The sequence below is a fragment of the Microtus ochrogaster genome, unplaced genomic scaffold, assembly GCF_000317375.1.
Source record: "Microtus ochrogaster isolate Prairie Vole_2 unplaced genomic scaffold, MicOch1.0 UNK92, whole genome shotgun sequence".
NCBI lineage: Eukaryota > Metazoa > Chordata > Mammalia > Rodentia > Cricetidae > Microtus > Microtus ochrogaster.
In genome coordinates, this window is record NW_004949190.1 from 512758 (window position 1) to 528108 (window position 15351).

Below are 15351 nucleotides of genomic sequence, written 5' to 3' on the forward strand. Positions count from 1 at the left end.
GAAATAGTCTGGATACCACAGAGACTTATCATGTCCCAATTGTTCAGAGGGTTATCCATAAGCAGTGTCATCATTGTGCCTACCTCATTTCCTTGTTTTCTACTAAGATTGATTTGCTTACCAATTGTGGCATACATAGTTACCAGCCATGGACCTCAGGAGTTCACCTCACATTCTCTTTTCGAAGATCATCAGGAAGAATCTGTAGGCAGTAATAATACCCAACTCCACCCTCTTGGGTACTGGCTATAACTTATTCTGTCTAAACAATTGCAAACGGGTGGTCCTTGTAAGAATTAGTACCTTTCCCGTGGATTTTGCCTCTGGCATAATTTCACCAGGATGATTTCCTTTCAAAGGGTTGACACAGAATTTTAAGATGTCTCTGCTTCATTCCCATGCATGTTTGTGCTTTCTTTTCACCTTCTGTCTTCTGTCCCAAGTGTTCTATATGTATCCTTTGAGACTTATGCTCACATCAACCAACTCCCCTGGCCCACAAGTTGTATCAGCATGCCACATGTTAGCTACCTGCTGACATCACCTGGGGAGCTTGGTGTCAGAGTCGCCTCATCACCAGAGAATCTCCTTCCCCTGGCCTGAGCTTCTGTTAGCTTTCTTGCATTTATTTGTTTTTGTTTATTCAAGACAAGGTCTCAGATAGCCCAGACTGGCTCTGAACTAACTGGGTAGTCAATAAATGACTTTGAACTTCTGATCCTCTTGCCTCTACCTCATAATTGCTGATATTACAGGCAAGGGCTGCCACAACAGACTAGTTAGCCAATGTGCTTTTCAGTAGATAGGCTATAGGATGTTAATGAACTTTAGTTTTCACAACATTAATGCCTGCTTATCTTAATCTATGCATATATCTTCCAGAAAGTTTATTAATACTTACTGAGATGAATCCTTTTTATGAGCTGCATATTCCATAGGGCTACTGGTTGATGTCTAGTACTCTTTGCAAGCCTTTGGTGTGCATTGTCCTCAAAGAGGTAAGAATAACAGAGATTATCAGATAAAAAATAAAATACATGTAAATTATTGTCTTAATTGTTTTAAAAGCAATATTAAATGAATAAATGTTACCCTGGAGCACATTCTATCTGTATTGCCCTCTATATGATTATCAGCTCTACATTTCTTCTTCACTAACCTTGTCTCAGTCTGTTGAAAAAGGAGTGGTAGGGCTGCGTCCCCGGCACCCGGCCGCCCACATGGCTAGCTTAGCTTATGCCCCGAAATAAATACATGGAAACTGTATTCTTTTAATCGCTGCCTGACCCATTAGTTCCAGCCTCTTATTGGCTAGCTCTTACATATTGATCTAACCCATTTCTATTATTCTATGTGGCCCACGAGCTGGCTTACCAGGAATGATCTTAACCTGCATCTGCCTGGAGTAGAAGAACCATGGCGACTCCTGACTCAGCTTCTTTCTCCCAGCCTTCTGTTCTGTTTACTCCACCCACCTAAGGGTTGGCCTATCAAGGGGCCTAGGCAGTTTCTTTATTCCTTAACCAATGAAATCAACAGATTGATATATGACACTCCCACATCATCAGTCTTTATCAATTTCTTCTTCAACATTACATCTGCTTTTATCGTGGATGACTCTGGTGCCTCTGAATAATCTGTCTGGCAGGCTGGACATAGACATCTTTTATTACATTTTACAAATGACTTTGTACTTGAGACTGTTGTAGGTGTTAGGTATGTGGAAATGGAATGATGGACAAAATGTACTGCCTGCATGTAACTTCTAAGGGGTGGACAAGTGGCTCAGCAGGTGAGAACTCTTGCTCCACAAATGTAAAGGCAGAAGCACCCAAGTCATAAACCAGATGTCCCGGTAAAACACTTGTTATCACAGCTACAAGACAGCTAGAAAAGGAGGGTCTCTGTGGTTTGCTGCCTTCCAGCCTAGCCAAGAAAACAGTAGCCCTTGGAGCAGCAGTAGATGAGGTAAAGAATTCTGAGAAAAGAGGTCAGCTTTAATTATGAGTGAAGAAATTCTAAAAGGGTAGCCTTCACTGAGATACCCAGGGGAAGGTTACAGAGAGAGCAGTGTGTAAGAATGTCCTGAGAGCCTATGAGGCAGCAAGTCTAGCTGAAGCAGAGTTAGAACATAAGGACTGGGAGGGAACACGAAGATAAGTCTTATTGGTCTTTGTAGGAAATTAGGAGTTTTGTGATTTCTTTGAATGAGTGACATGGTGAGCCACTGGGAATTTGTGGGGAGAGAATGAGACAAGCTCTAACTTATATATGAAGATTCATTGACCTCTTTTTACCTCTACTAACCTTCATTCTGACACTATCTTTGTCACCTCTCCCAATTTCTGGATTTCCTCGGTGTCCTTGTGCTGATTATTTTTGTCATCTGGATTGGATGAAGAAATGCCTAGTGGGCTACTAAACACATCCCTAGGTCTGGCCACAAACACGTTTCCAGAGATGCCTAAATCATGAGCCATCTACTCTAATGAATGGTTTAACCCATTGATAGATTCACACTTGAATAGTGTATTAGTAAGGTTTTTTTTGTTGTTGTTTTGTTTTGTTTTTGTGTTAAACACAGAAGCAAAATCAACTTTTGAAAGCAAGAGTTTCTAATTTGACTTGAGGGAATGAGAGCCCATTATGGCAGACAGGCATGTGAGCAAATAGCAGGCAGGGCTGCAGGAGCAGGAAGCTGAGCAATCATGTCTTTAACTGTGAACATGAAGCACATGGAGTAAACCGGTGGTGGAGAATGACTTTAAATTCTCAAAGCCCACTCACAGTGACATACTTCCTCCAGCAAGGCTGCATGTCCCCTAGACTCCCTGAAACAGTGCCAGCAACTGGGTACCAAGTACAGAAATACTTGAGACTATGGGGGACGTTTCTCATTAAAATCTCTGAAAATATCTTATTGGGAGTCGGTGGAGTCTCTTACCTGGTTAGAGAAAGTAGTTCACTGAAGACATGTCTTTGGAGACTACACTCTTGTCTAGGCTCCTTCCTGTTTCTCACCTCTGCTTCCTGGACACCTCGAAGTGATCCCCCTTCTCTGCCTCATCTTCTGTGCCATGATATTAACATCTATGAAGCCAGGACTCAAAATCCACCTCTCCTCTTTTAAGTATTTTCTTTCAGGTATTTTGGTCACATCAGTGAGAAAAGTATTGATTATAGCCCCAAACTGACCCACCTCTGAAATCTGGAACAGAAGAATTATGATGGGCCGCAGACAGAAATTTTAGATAAGTCTAAATCTGAAAATCTCTGGAGTAATTCAGATACCTGAACAACAGCAAAACAACTTCATCAGCTTGCCGAAAGCAATTTGAAAATCTCATGAAGCAATGTGGCTCATTAGTGGGTGTTAAACCCACCCAAATCACCACTGTCTACTCTTCAAAATCATAACTGTCACTCTGTCTCCAAGAGGATGACTTTTCACCATTTCAGAGAAAATAGAGGATTCCAGAATCTTAGTTTTGTGTGTGAGTGTGTTTCTTCCTTAAAATCAGAAATACGTGTATGCAGACTGAGTTTCTTCTCTACTCTGGCTCTCCCAAATTGTTATGTATATTCAACATCTTATTCATTGTTGGATATTTTCAAAATAGTCTTTAAAAAATCTTCTCTTTGGTCTTATATTCTTCATCTCGAACTACTTCCTTATGTTCTCTTTCCACAGATGAGCTACCTCAAAGAAGTCTACTCAATCTCACTCGACTTTTTCACTTCCATTCACTTCTTCCCTCCAGTAAAGTCTGTTTTTTCTGTTGTTGAGAAGTGTCTTTTGCCATGGGCATCAGTGATTTGCTAACTGACAAGTCTCGTGAACATTTTTCAGTCCCTACCACCTTCCTTAGTAATCTGAGTCATCTACTTTCCTGAAAGCATTTTTTTTCCTTAGATGTTCTTGATTCACTTTTAGATGTTTCTTGAGTTCTTTTTTTCCCCCCAATATGTGAAACACGGAAGTTTCTAGAAATCTCTTTTTCCTTGCTTCATATTTTTCTTGACAATTTTATATGTACTTATGGTTTCAGCTATCATCCACCTGTCTGTGACCACTGAACATCTCTCTTAATCCCATCATTTGTTTATCTAATGGTCCATGGCCTATCTCTACCTTGAAATGCCATAGGCATTCCAAAGTCATTGTGTCCAGAACTAAACAATATACTCTGACTACTAAACGAGACAGTGTTGCCAGTCTCTGTTACCTCACTCACCTTTTACAATGTTCACTTTCCCCAAGTCTACCAATCAAATCTATGTCTGGTATCCGTTGCTTCCTTTGCATTTTGACTGCATTTATTTTGTTTTTTGTTATTTCTCATTTGGACCACTACAGTGTCTGAATTGCCTGACTTTATAGCAGCCTCCTTTAACTGGTCTTCCAAACTTGCGTATTCTTTCTACCAGGCGCATTTTCAGTATTACTTAGCTTCTCATTTGGCCATTAATGACCACTGAGACTTATAACAACAGTTTTCAATTGGTACTACATGGAGTCGTATTGTTTTTTTTTTTCTGAAATGGAGTTTGTTGACCATGTAGTAAGGTAAAATTTCCCATCTCACTAGCAAAACCTCAATCTATTTCCTGCTCTCTCAGCATCTGAGAAGCTTTGCTATGAGAGTGAGAATTCTGCAGTCAGAAAACAAATTAGAATGCTGCCGACTTGACCCTTAAAGCAAACTCTAGCAAGTTTGCTGTTTATTAGAGATGTGAAGAATGAAGTGTTCATAGATCTTTTGTCTAAGCACTGACCTTCAGACATTTGAGTTTCGGAACAACACCTAGATTTGTCTCCATCAGCCTGATGTTTTTTTTTTTTTGGTTTATGCAACTTTATTGAAGAAAAATAAATCAATTACTAGGAGAGCTATTAGTTGATCACTCATCCATTGACAACTCGCATCATTTATTCAGTGCTATATTAAACAGTATTGGAAGATAGATTAACTAATAGCTCCAAGCCTCCTAACAATTTAAATGAAAATTACAAAATGTTTTTTGAGACCCTATTTTGGAATACAAAGGGTGTTTGACTTCCAATTTCCATTCTCTGTAGAACAAGAACAGGTCATTCCTTTATTGACATGCATAAAATACATCACATTTTCTGTTCTGCTGATGCTATAATTCAATACCAATTCTCCAGCCACATCAGTTATGAGCATAAAGTATATCATGTAACCTCATATCTCTAACAGTGGAGGGCTTAAACAAGAATGGATGCGCTAGAATAATGCTTCCTTGGATGTGACAGCTGAGCATCCATCTCCCTCCCCCTCAGATGGTTTCTTCAGCAAGTTAGAGCAGTGAGGATTGGTTTAGTCTCATAACCAAGTTAGAGTGAAGACATTGGCCACATAATACACATGGTCCAGTTTTAAAAAAATTTCTGAATCTTGGGCAACTGTTCTCTTGTTAACTACTTTACAATTTCTAAAAGCAGTTATTGTCCAAAGCTGGAAGAACTAAAGTCTTCTCAGATGAGCATGTGAATGAATGGAGGGAGGTAAACAAAAATAAAATTAAAAAAGATGAGGTCTGATAGGGGAGCAGCCGGATAAGAAAATCAAAAAAGGAACAGTAATTTAAAGTTTATTCCAGCTATAATGCAGGTTATTCTGACTTTAAGGTAGCATCACATGGCATACTTCTGAGTCCATTCCTGAGATATTCTGTTGTACTTATCTCTGTCTGTTTTATAGATCCGTGCAATCTCTGGCACTAGGGGGTCATCTGGGTTTGGATCACATAGCAGAGAACAAATGGATAAAAGAACTTTAGAAATAGTTAAAGCAAGAGACCACTGTGATCTTAGAATATCAAGACAAATGCTGCCATTACTGTTAATATTTGGATGATAAATTCTTGTTGTAAATGCAACCTTCGGTGGTTTGAAGGGGTAGTCTGTAGGAAAATGAATTGTCAAAAAGAATATACCACCTTGATATGGGCTGTCATTAGGTCCCATAATTGTGGCTTGCCAATGAAACATGTCATCTCCAAGTGGACCTGCAGAACATTGTGCTGGAGGGTCACGGGCCAAATCACTAAGTTCCTTATTAATCCGTTTCAGCGCCATAGTCTGTGCTCTTCGCTGGGCTCCTCACTCTCCCGATGTGAACTCAAAGGTCCTGCCAAAACTCCTGATTATCCCTGCGTCGAGGAAGGTCTGTCTCCTCTTCTCACACCGGCTCTGCCAGACACAGGCGCCGCCGCGTATCCGTCTGCCAACGCCGCCATCGCGAGCGCAGGGCAAGCCAAGGGTTGGAAGGGAGCGGTTTGCCTCCCTCGTCCAGGCCCGAGTGGACGCGCCACCCTCTTGCCGTCTCCCGGTCGGGACAGCACCTTCTTACTAGACCGATTGGAGGTCAGGCCAGGAGGGCCTCCATCAGCCTGATGTATCTTTCTGTTAGGTTCCCAATTCTTTCCTCTGACGTTCAGGGTTTCTTGCGCCTGTCATAGACATGAAATAAGGAACTCTGTCTGGAGAACACCCATGGTCTTTATGTAGGCACTGTCCTTGATCAGCTTTGCATGTCAAATTGCTAATAATTTTATAACTTAAATTTCTATTTGATATATTTATAATATTTTAATATGTGATTAAAGAGCCTTTAAAATATTTAAACATTTTCTTCTTTATGTTTAATAATTTCATACTTTAATATAATGAGATATGGTCATATTACTCACTCCCATTTCCCCCTCCAACTTCTTCACTATTTCCCTACTCCCAACATGCTCCCTCCTAACTTCATGTAGTTTTGTTTTGATAACTTATTAAGCCTAGTTAGTGATACCCATATGCACACGACTGTGGAGCAACCTACTACATTATGAGAAAGCTTCCAGTACATATATCCTTTTAAAAAATGATCCCCACCAGCAACTATCCACTGCTAATTGTTCCTTGGGCTGGGGGTTTGGGTTGCTTGGCTCTTGTGTAGGTCATGGAAAGAGTTATTTTTAAAGCTGTAGGAAGTCCCTGTGATCAAAGAAGTTTGCTTGCATGCTTCCTTAGTGAAATAAAATTCTGTTACTTCTATCAGAACTGAGGCAAGATGAGGAGATCATGGCCAGTCCTGGGGCCACAAGGCTAATTGGAACTAACTGTCATTGTGTTCCTAGTTTTGAGAGCAGCTCATGACCTTCATTTACTTTTCCAAAATGTGATGGAGCTGAGGCTACAGTCTTTTCCATTGCACTCAGGAAATATGCACACTCTCATCAGTGACACAGATTCCAGTTTGTCCAACTTTGAACAGTTTGCCCATGAATGAATTCTGTGGCCACACCTAAGCTTGGCCTGATTCTCTGGTGCCATCTTTCCTTAAGCAAACTTTCTGTTTTAAATAAAAACTGTTACTGGGTCCAAAATTGGAGCTGGGATTCAGATTTCCATCAGGTTCTCATGCTGACTGTCTTGAACGTTTACAACATGACTTTGGGCAACTTGTCTGGACAGTATAAGGATGATCTTGGCCCAACGGGTCTCTCAATTCCCTTTCACCTCTGACGCTTAGAATCTGAAGGTAATACCAGAAGGTAATCAGAATCAAGGGGAAGAGGATGAGAGAGGTTACTTGGTGTTTGTGAAAGTGACAAGAATACATTATCTATATCTATCTATCTATCTACACATATATGCATATGCATGTCACTGTCATTGAATTTATAAAATAAAAAACAGATCAGGTAAGATAAGCTATGTGGGAATCTATGGTTACAGAGGGAACTGGAATGATTCTACACTTGAAGGAAATAGAAGTATAGGAGTTTTGACCAAGTAGGTATCAAAAATGTTTGGAAATTGCTATGTAAATATGAAATGTTATCATTAAGTAATCTTTTGCCTTAAGTTTATTCATACAGCAGAAAAAGAAGCAAAAACTTCCTGATCTGTATACAAATAGTACAAGTCAGCATCTGAATCCTCTGAGGTTGGCAGAGTGGTATTTGCTAGGCAGATGGATGATAATAATAATGTAATAATAATAATAATTTGGCTGGTCTGGAAGCACATATCTGTAGCATCATCATTTTGGAGGCTAAGACAGGAGGATTGTGAGTTCAAGGCCAATCTGGAATACACAGAAAGTTGCAAGCCAGCATGAGCTACATAGTTACAACTTGCCTTAAAACTAAAACAAGCAAGAGAACTATTAAATGAGACATTATCCCATAGTGAACAGTGCACTAGTCAAATGATGTATTTTTAATATTTGTCCTCCTACTCTCCTACTGTACCTATAATTATAATGATTTTTGCTCCTTTACAAATGAGAAAGCAAATTCAAAGAGAGTGTGTGACTTTTTTTTTTTAAATTTGTCATTCTGCTAGTAGCGGATGGAACTAAGATTCCAGTGTTTATATTGCTTGAAAGCTTAGTACTTAGAAGTAGGAGGAGGAGCCAGATCCACTGCCTCGTTTTCTAGCCTAGTACTTCTCAAATGTTAATGTGCACAGTAATCGCTGGAAGGCCTTAGTAAACTCAGAAAGCTGACTGAGTGGCCCTGGGATCTGAGTTCATCAGCTAGATTTCTAACAAGTTCTTAGCCCCTGTTTATACAGTGTGTCCAAGACAGGCAAGAAGGTAGAGACCGTTCTACATCCAGGCAAGAAGGTAGAGACCGTTCTACATCCCAGCTACATTTGCCCCAGAGAAGAGCCATATGGGCTACTTTGCATGCATACAGCATGCCACTATTTGCTTTGTAGTCTCTCTGCATCATTTCTCCTGGAACTGTATGTCATGGGTACTTGCCTTAGAGTACAAACATGGGGAATAGTGATTTTTCCTCTACTTGGACATTGTCTGAAGAAAGAAAACTACTCTTTCACCAAGAAATAAAATACTGATAAAAAGAAAACACTGGTAAAAAGAAACAGGTATAGCTAGTCTGCCTTCAATGGGGAGGGGGCTGGCCCATTTGGTGTTCCAGGCAACATGGGGAGGAGGGAAGAAGAAGCTAGCTGGCTGGCTGGCTGACTGGTTGGCTGGCTGGCTGGCTAGCAGGCTGACTGGCTGGCATGGCTGAGCCCCATTCTTATGTTAACAATGCCCTGATTCCAGACCGCAGCTGCTGCTTGTGTGGGGCCCTGGGCCATTCATAGCAGCTTGCTTTCCAGTGCCAGACCCTTGGAACAGGTGCGGCCCCACTTGTTAAAAATAACAAGCCCTGACTGTTCAGACAGGGAGCTGAGTCTCACTGTGAATCAGGGATTACTGCTGATTTACCAGCTTCTCCCGAACAAAGGGGCCAGCCTCCAGACAGCTGTCTCTTCTGGCCACAGTGAGGCTGATGGATCGGAAGGCTACGCAGGCCTAAGAGATGGGTTTGCATTTGAAATAGGACAGAGGACAATCAGATCCACATAAGCAGTTCTGGCACAGGTCAAAGTGTCTATGAGTCAAAAAGCTTGTGACTTTAATTGTAGGGTCCCCATGTAGTAGATGAAAACCTACTGAAATCTCCCCAAACTCTTCTCAGGACCATGACATGTTTCTTCTTAGCCTGAGATCTGTGGCAGTGGCCAAAGTCAGGGCAAGGCCAACTATCTATCCTTGCTCTTTACTTCCTCTGCTGAACCTCAGAACCAGGCTTTGAAAATGAGAAAATAAGTTTGAAGTTATAAAAGATGAAACCCTTTAGCTCTGTAATTGAGAAGTTTGGCTTCACAGAGAAGCAGTTTGGCTCCAGGTCTCAGTAGGATCACTTCACCACAGTGTTTGATTTCTCCCAAGGCTTAGTTTTGTCACCTTTCCTTGATAAAAGATGACTGCTTCCCTCATGGAGCTGGGAGGAGGATTTGTCATTTATAGTAACGAACAAAAATAAAAAAATAAAAATAAAAAAAAACCCACCAAGGAATGAGTCCTAAGTACCTTGCACTGTGTAATTCATAAAATCCTCAAAATGATCCCCTAAAAAAGGAAGTCCTACTATGCCCATGCACTATGAATCTCAATGGGTTGCCTAGGCTGTCTCTGAATTTGACAGTGACCCCTGCCTCAGCCTCTCAATGTGGCTGTGATTACAGGCATCCATCATACTATGCTTATTATCCCCATGGTCTAGAAATTAAGAGCCAAAGAGGTTCAGCAGCTTTCCTAAAGCATGTAGCTCGTGAGTGGCAGAGCAGGAAAATGACTCAAAGTCCTCTACCGCACAGGCTTATTCAATGTATATTACTTTACAAACTCAGAATGTGTCCAGCAATCTTGGGACTCCTTAAGAAGTGAGGGTAATTAGAATTCAGGAAACAGATTTAGCTTCATGCTTTCAATGATTGCCCAAATAGGTGATTATATGTGCCTAAATATGAAACGGTTTTCCACAGCTGGAATCTCCACAATGGTCTTTGTTGGCCCCAAGGCTCAAGTTCCATTCGTATACATAGTTGAGGGTGGGGCAATTCATTTTGGCACTTGGCTTAACAGGCCATATTTAACGCCAAGAGCAGCTTTTCATCCTTAGTTACCAAATTTTCTCCTTATCATTTTATAGCCCTTTTCGAGATGCCTGCTTTCCCTCCAACTCTTTATCCTCATCCATGTTCTCCTCTCAGTATGCCAAAGAATGGAAGGAGAAAAAGATGGAAAGTGGGGATGGAGAGTGAGGAGAGGGAGACAGAAAAAAGGAAGAAGAGGAAGAGAGGGAAGGGAAAGGGGAGGGGGAGAGAAGAGGGAGAAAACAAAATCTGTTCAAGTATAATCTTAAATAGATTGAAACTGCTGTTTTAGAGCAATATTTATTGGCAAAGAATGTCTATAATATACAGTTAAGTTAGAATGATATAAAATATATAGTTCTGAATTATTTTGAAATATTTATGTGTGCATGCAAATACAGAAAAAAGAATGGAAGGGACCAATTTAAATGATTTTTTCCTTTAAAAAATATATATACATACATATATATGCATTTATATATTGGTATAACAATAAAATTTCAGGAAAAGGAAGCCGTGACTTTGAGAGGGAATTGGAAGGGTGATATGTAGGAAGAGTTGTAAAGAGGAAAGGAAAGGGGGAAAATGTAATTTTAACTTATTAACAAATATTTTATTTCATTGTTCACCATATTGTTTTTAAATCTCTATTTTGTTGGTTTTTGCTCCAATTAAAAATGTTCAAGAATTTCCATGTGTATTATGAAACATGATTATATCCAACCCCATTTTAATCCCAGCTCTCTCAGATCCCACCTCATTCTCCTTCCAACATCATTTTGTCTTCTTTTTTTTTAACAATCTATTAAGTACAATTAGTACTGCTGACTTATGGTTTAGGGCTTTACACTTAAGCAACCTACTGTGACTTCATTTTCCTTAAAACACAGAGTTAAACTACATACTTCATGCAAAAATTAATATACAATTGGTTATAGAATTATAGGTCAAACACAGACTGAGGATATACATTTATAATAGAGTTCTGGCCTAGTCGTGTGAGGCTGTGTCTAATATTCAGCACCTCAATATATGTACACATATATATGTGAGAGAAGTTAAGAGAACTTAGGTATGAAACCAGAAACATGACTCATAAATAAAAACCTGACAAGTTGGACCACATAAAAATTTTAAACTCTGATCTATGAATGTAGGTGGAGGCTGCTTGTTTGGTCCCAGCCACCCAGACCCAAAATAATCACACAGAAACTATATTAATTGTAATATTGTCGGGACAATAGGTTAAGCATATTTCTAAATAGCTCTTATATCTTAAATTAACTGATTTCTATTATTTTATATTTTACCACAAGTCTTGTGGTTTACCAGTAAGGTTCCTGGGCATCTTTCTTCTCTGGCAGCTATATGGCATCTCCTTGACTCTGACTACCTTCTCTTTCTCCATCTCTGTTTGGATTTTTCAGCCTGATTTTACTCTGTCAAGCTATTGGCCATAAGCAGCTCCTTTTTTAACCAATGACAATAAAACAAATTTATAGCATACAGAGGGGAATCACACATCACCTTGCCTTTTCTGTCTAAATAAAAAGGGAGGTTTTAACTTTAACATAGCAAGATTACATATATATCATCTATTTAAAATTCTTTGACTTTTGGTATAATGTTGTATTCATCATCACAATCAACTTTAGAACCTTTTCATTATGGTCAAAAGAAACAGTAGCCCTTAGGCATTACCACTCAATTTTCAATCTCTTCTACTCTGAAACAATCACAATGTTCCATTCTGCCTCCACAGAACTCACTATTTTGGTCATTTTATGTAAATGTAACTGTACAGTGTATAGTTACTTGTGACAGCCTCCTTTGTCTTAACAAAACACTTCTTGTTTTTTTTTTTTGCTTTTTTCACTTTTTTAAAAAATTATTTATTTATTTATTAAAGATTTCTGTCTCTTCCCCTCCACCGCCTCCCATTTCCCTCTCCCTCAACCAATCAAGTCCCCCTCCCTCGTCAGCCCATAGAGCAATCAGGGTTCCCTGCCCTGGGGGGAGTCCAAGGACCACCCACCTCCATCGAGGTCTAGTAAGGTGAGCATCCAAACAGCCTAGGCTCCCACAAAGCCAGTACGTGCAGTAGGATCAAAACCCAGTGCCATTAAAATAATATGTTTTAAGTGTGCATTGCCTGCCTGTATATATGTGTATAATGTGCATGCCTGATATCTGAAGGTGCTTTTTGAGCTACCATGTGTCTACTAGGAACCAAACTCAGGTCCTCTACAGGAACAAAATGTACTTTTAACCACTGAGCAATATCTCTAACCAAATGTTTTTACAAGTATATACACACTTCAGACTGGGTCAGAATTTCATTTCATTTTTGTTGACAAGCACTATGCCATTAACTGTACATTCTCATGTTGTCTATCCATTTATTTGGGTTGTTTTTATTTGTTAGGTGATGTTTTCCTTTGATTGTGTTCTAAGAAAAAATTTATTCCAGACACAATTTGGAAATATTTTTCCCTTTCTGTGGGCTTTTAATTTTCTTGATGGTTTCCTGTAATAAAAAAGTTTGTTTTATTAATGTCCTTTAATTTATCTATAATTTTTGTTACTTCCTCATGTGTTCAGTGTCATTGTAAGGAACTATTCATTAATCCAATGTCATTAACAATAATACTTATTTCCTCTAAGAATTTTATATGTATATATTTTATATTTACATCATATAATTTTTAGTTAATTTATGTAGTATGAAGTAAAAACCCCATTTAATTCTATTTCATGTGAATGTGCATGCACTGGTCCCAAGCAATGTTTTGAAACTACCATGTTAATTCTTGACACACTTGTCAAGAATCAAATGACATGCAGGTTCAATTTTAATTCAGTTCTATTGTTCTATGTATACTTTTATGCCAAATATTAGAGATCGTGAGTGTTATAATTTATGTAAATTTCAAAATGGGGAAATATTTGCATTATAACTTTGTTTTTTCAAAAGATTTTTTAACTGTTAACATTTCCTTGTACTAACATAAATTTTAAGAGCATCTTGTCAATTTCTACAAAATTGATAACTAGAACATTAGCAGGATTATTATTACATCTACAGATGAATATAGAGAACACAGGATACTTTTCTGTGTGATTAGGTCTTCTTTAATTTCTCTCAGTAATATCTCAAACTGTTCTGATTCTGTATTGTTCAAAATTTTCCATGCAACATTTTTTGATCATATTCGTTCCTTTTTAACAACTCTTCCTGGATCTCCCCATCTCCCTAGACACTCAAGTTTATATTATTTCAGTAAGTTAAAAACAAAACACAAAAGCGTTGGAAAACTATGTAGTCTAATTTGTGTTGGCTAACTACTTTTGAGCCTGAGATTCACACTGGAGTGTGTATGATATACGCACAACATTGAAGAAAACTGATTCACTCCCCATTCCTATTGCAAATATCTTCTTATTTAGGGGTTGGTCATTGTGTCCACCTCTCCTATTCCATGCTGGGGTTTTCTCTGACTTGAACTTGTGTAGGTCTTGTGCATGCTGTCACAGTCTCTAAATGTTTATGTGTATCACTCCTGTAGTATCTGGAAAATGCTCTTTCTTTGAAGTCATTCACTACTTCTGGCTCTTAAAAAACCTTCAGCCTTCTTTTCCCATAGACCCCTGAGCCTTGAATGGTGGGGAATGATATAGATATCCCATTTAGCTGAGTACTCTAAAGTATCTCACATTTTGTACCTTGTTTAATTCTGGGTCTCTGTGCTACTATGTCATTAGTAGTGATTTTGTTGTTATGTTAATTTAGCAGATCAATAGTAGTAGGTTTCCCTTAGGGCTCAGAGGTTTGCCCCTTGTATCAGGGTCAGATACATGTTCCATCTCATGGACAGGGACCTAAATCCAATTTAAAAAGTAGTTGGCTACTTCTCCAACATTTCTGCCTTTATTGCATCTGTGGGCACATCTTGCTAGCAGTTCTCCTTTGTAGCTCACAGGATTCTTATCTGGATGAGGCTGATGACTCCTTTTCTCCTCCACTAGTGTGTATATTATTTTCCAGTACTGTGAATAGTAGGCAGTAGGCAAGAAGCTTCTAGTTGAGTATTTGGTGTCTTCAGCAATAAGGTCTTAATGTCAAGTTGTGAGGAGGTATAGTATGTCTAACCAATTGTCTGTGGTATTATGATCTGTGGTACCTAGCTGAAGTAACTGTTTCCCATATTATATGTAACTCTATTTATACTTCTTTTTTGTATGTATATATTTTAGGAAGCTTCCATAGTAGTAGGTTTCCATATAACTTTTTAAAGGGCTTTAGTGTTAGTTGTTCTTCCCTATGTTCTTTTCTCTATCCTGCCCTCCAATCCTTCTCCCCATTTAACCTTCCTGCTCTAATTGTTCCTTTATTCCTTATAACACTGTATTCTCTTCTTCCTTGGAGGACTATCCTTCCCCCCTGCCCCGTTCTGATGATATGGTTGGCACTTACAGTTACGTTTATTTCTAATGGTTTTATTACTTTTGTCTGCTATAAGTGGAATTAATCTTTAGTTTTATTTTTTCTTTACTTTATATTTAATTGTCTTGCTTAATTGCCACAGATAGAACTTCCAATACAGTGTTGAATAGACTTAGCCCAGGTAGGAAAGCGTTCAGTTTTGGATTATTAACTTCAAATGGCTTTTAACAATGTCTTACAGTTGGCACTATGATTGTACAGAAGTAATAAACATTCAGTACTAAATGTACTTTCTATTTTGAGTTTTCACCTTTCCTTGAGCTGGCAAAACACAGTGTGATAATTTCTCATGGTGCTGAGTAGCATTATTGAAGTGAGTCACAGATTCCAGTCAGCCATGAAATCACAGCAAAAGCAGCATATCTTCTGT

The 15351-nt window shown here is 38.9% G+C and overlaps 1 protein-coding gene and 1 pseudogene across 2 annotated transcripts in view; one reads left to right on the forward strand and one right to left on the reverse strand.

The window, feature by feature from the left end:
* The window catches only part of Pak3 (p21 (RAC1) activated kinase 3), a 285220-nt gene that overhangs the window by 14922 nt on the left and 254947 nt on the right, over positions 1-15351 (forward strand). The gene's annotated exons all lie outside the window — the stretch shown is intronic.
* LOC102000599 lies at positions 4910-6413 on the reverse strand (annotated as a pseudogene).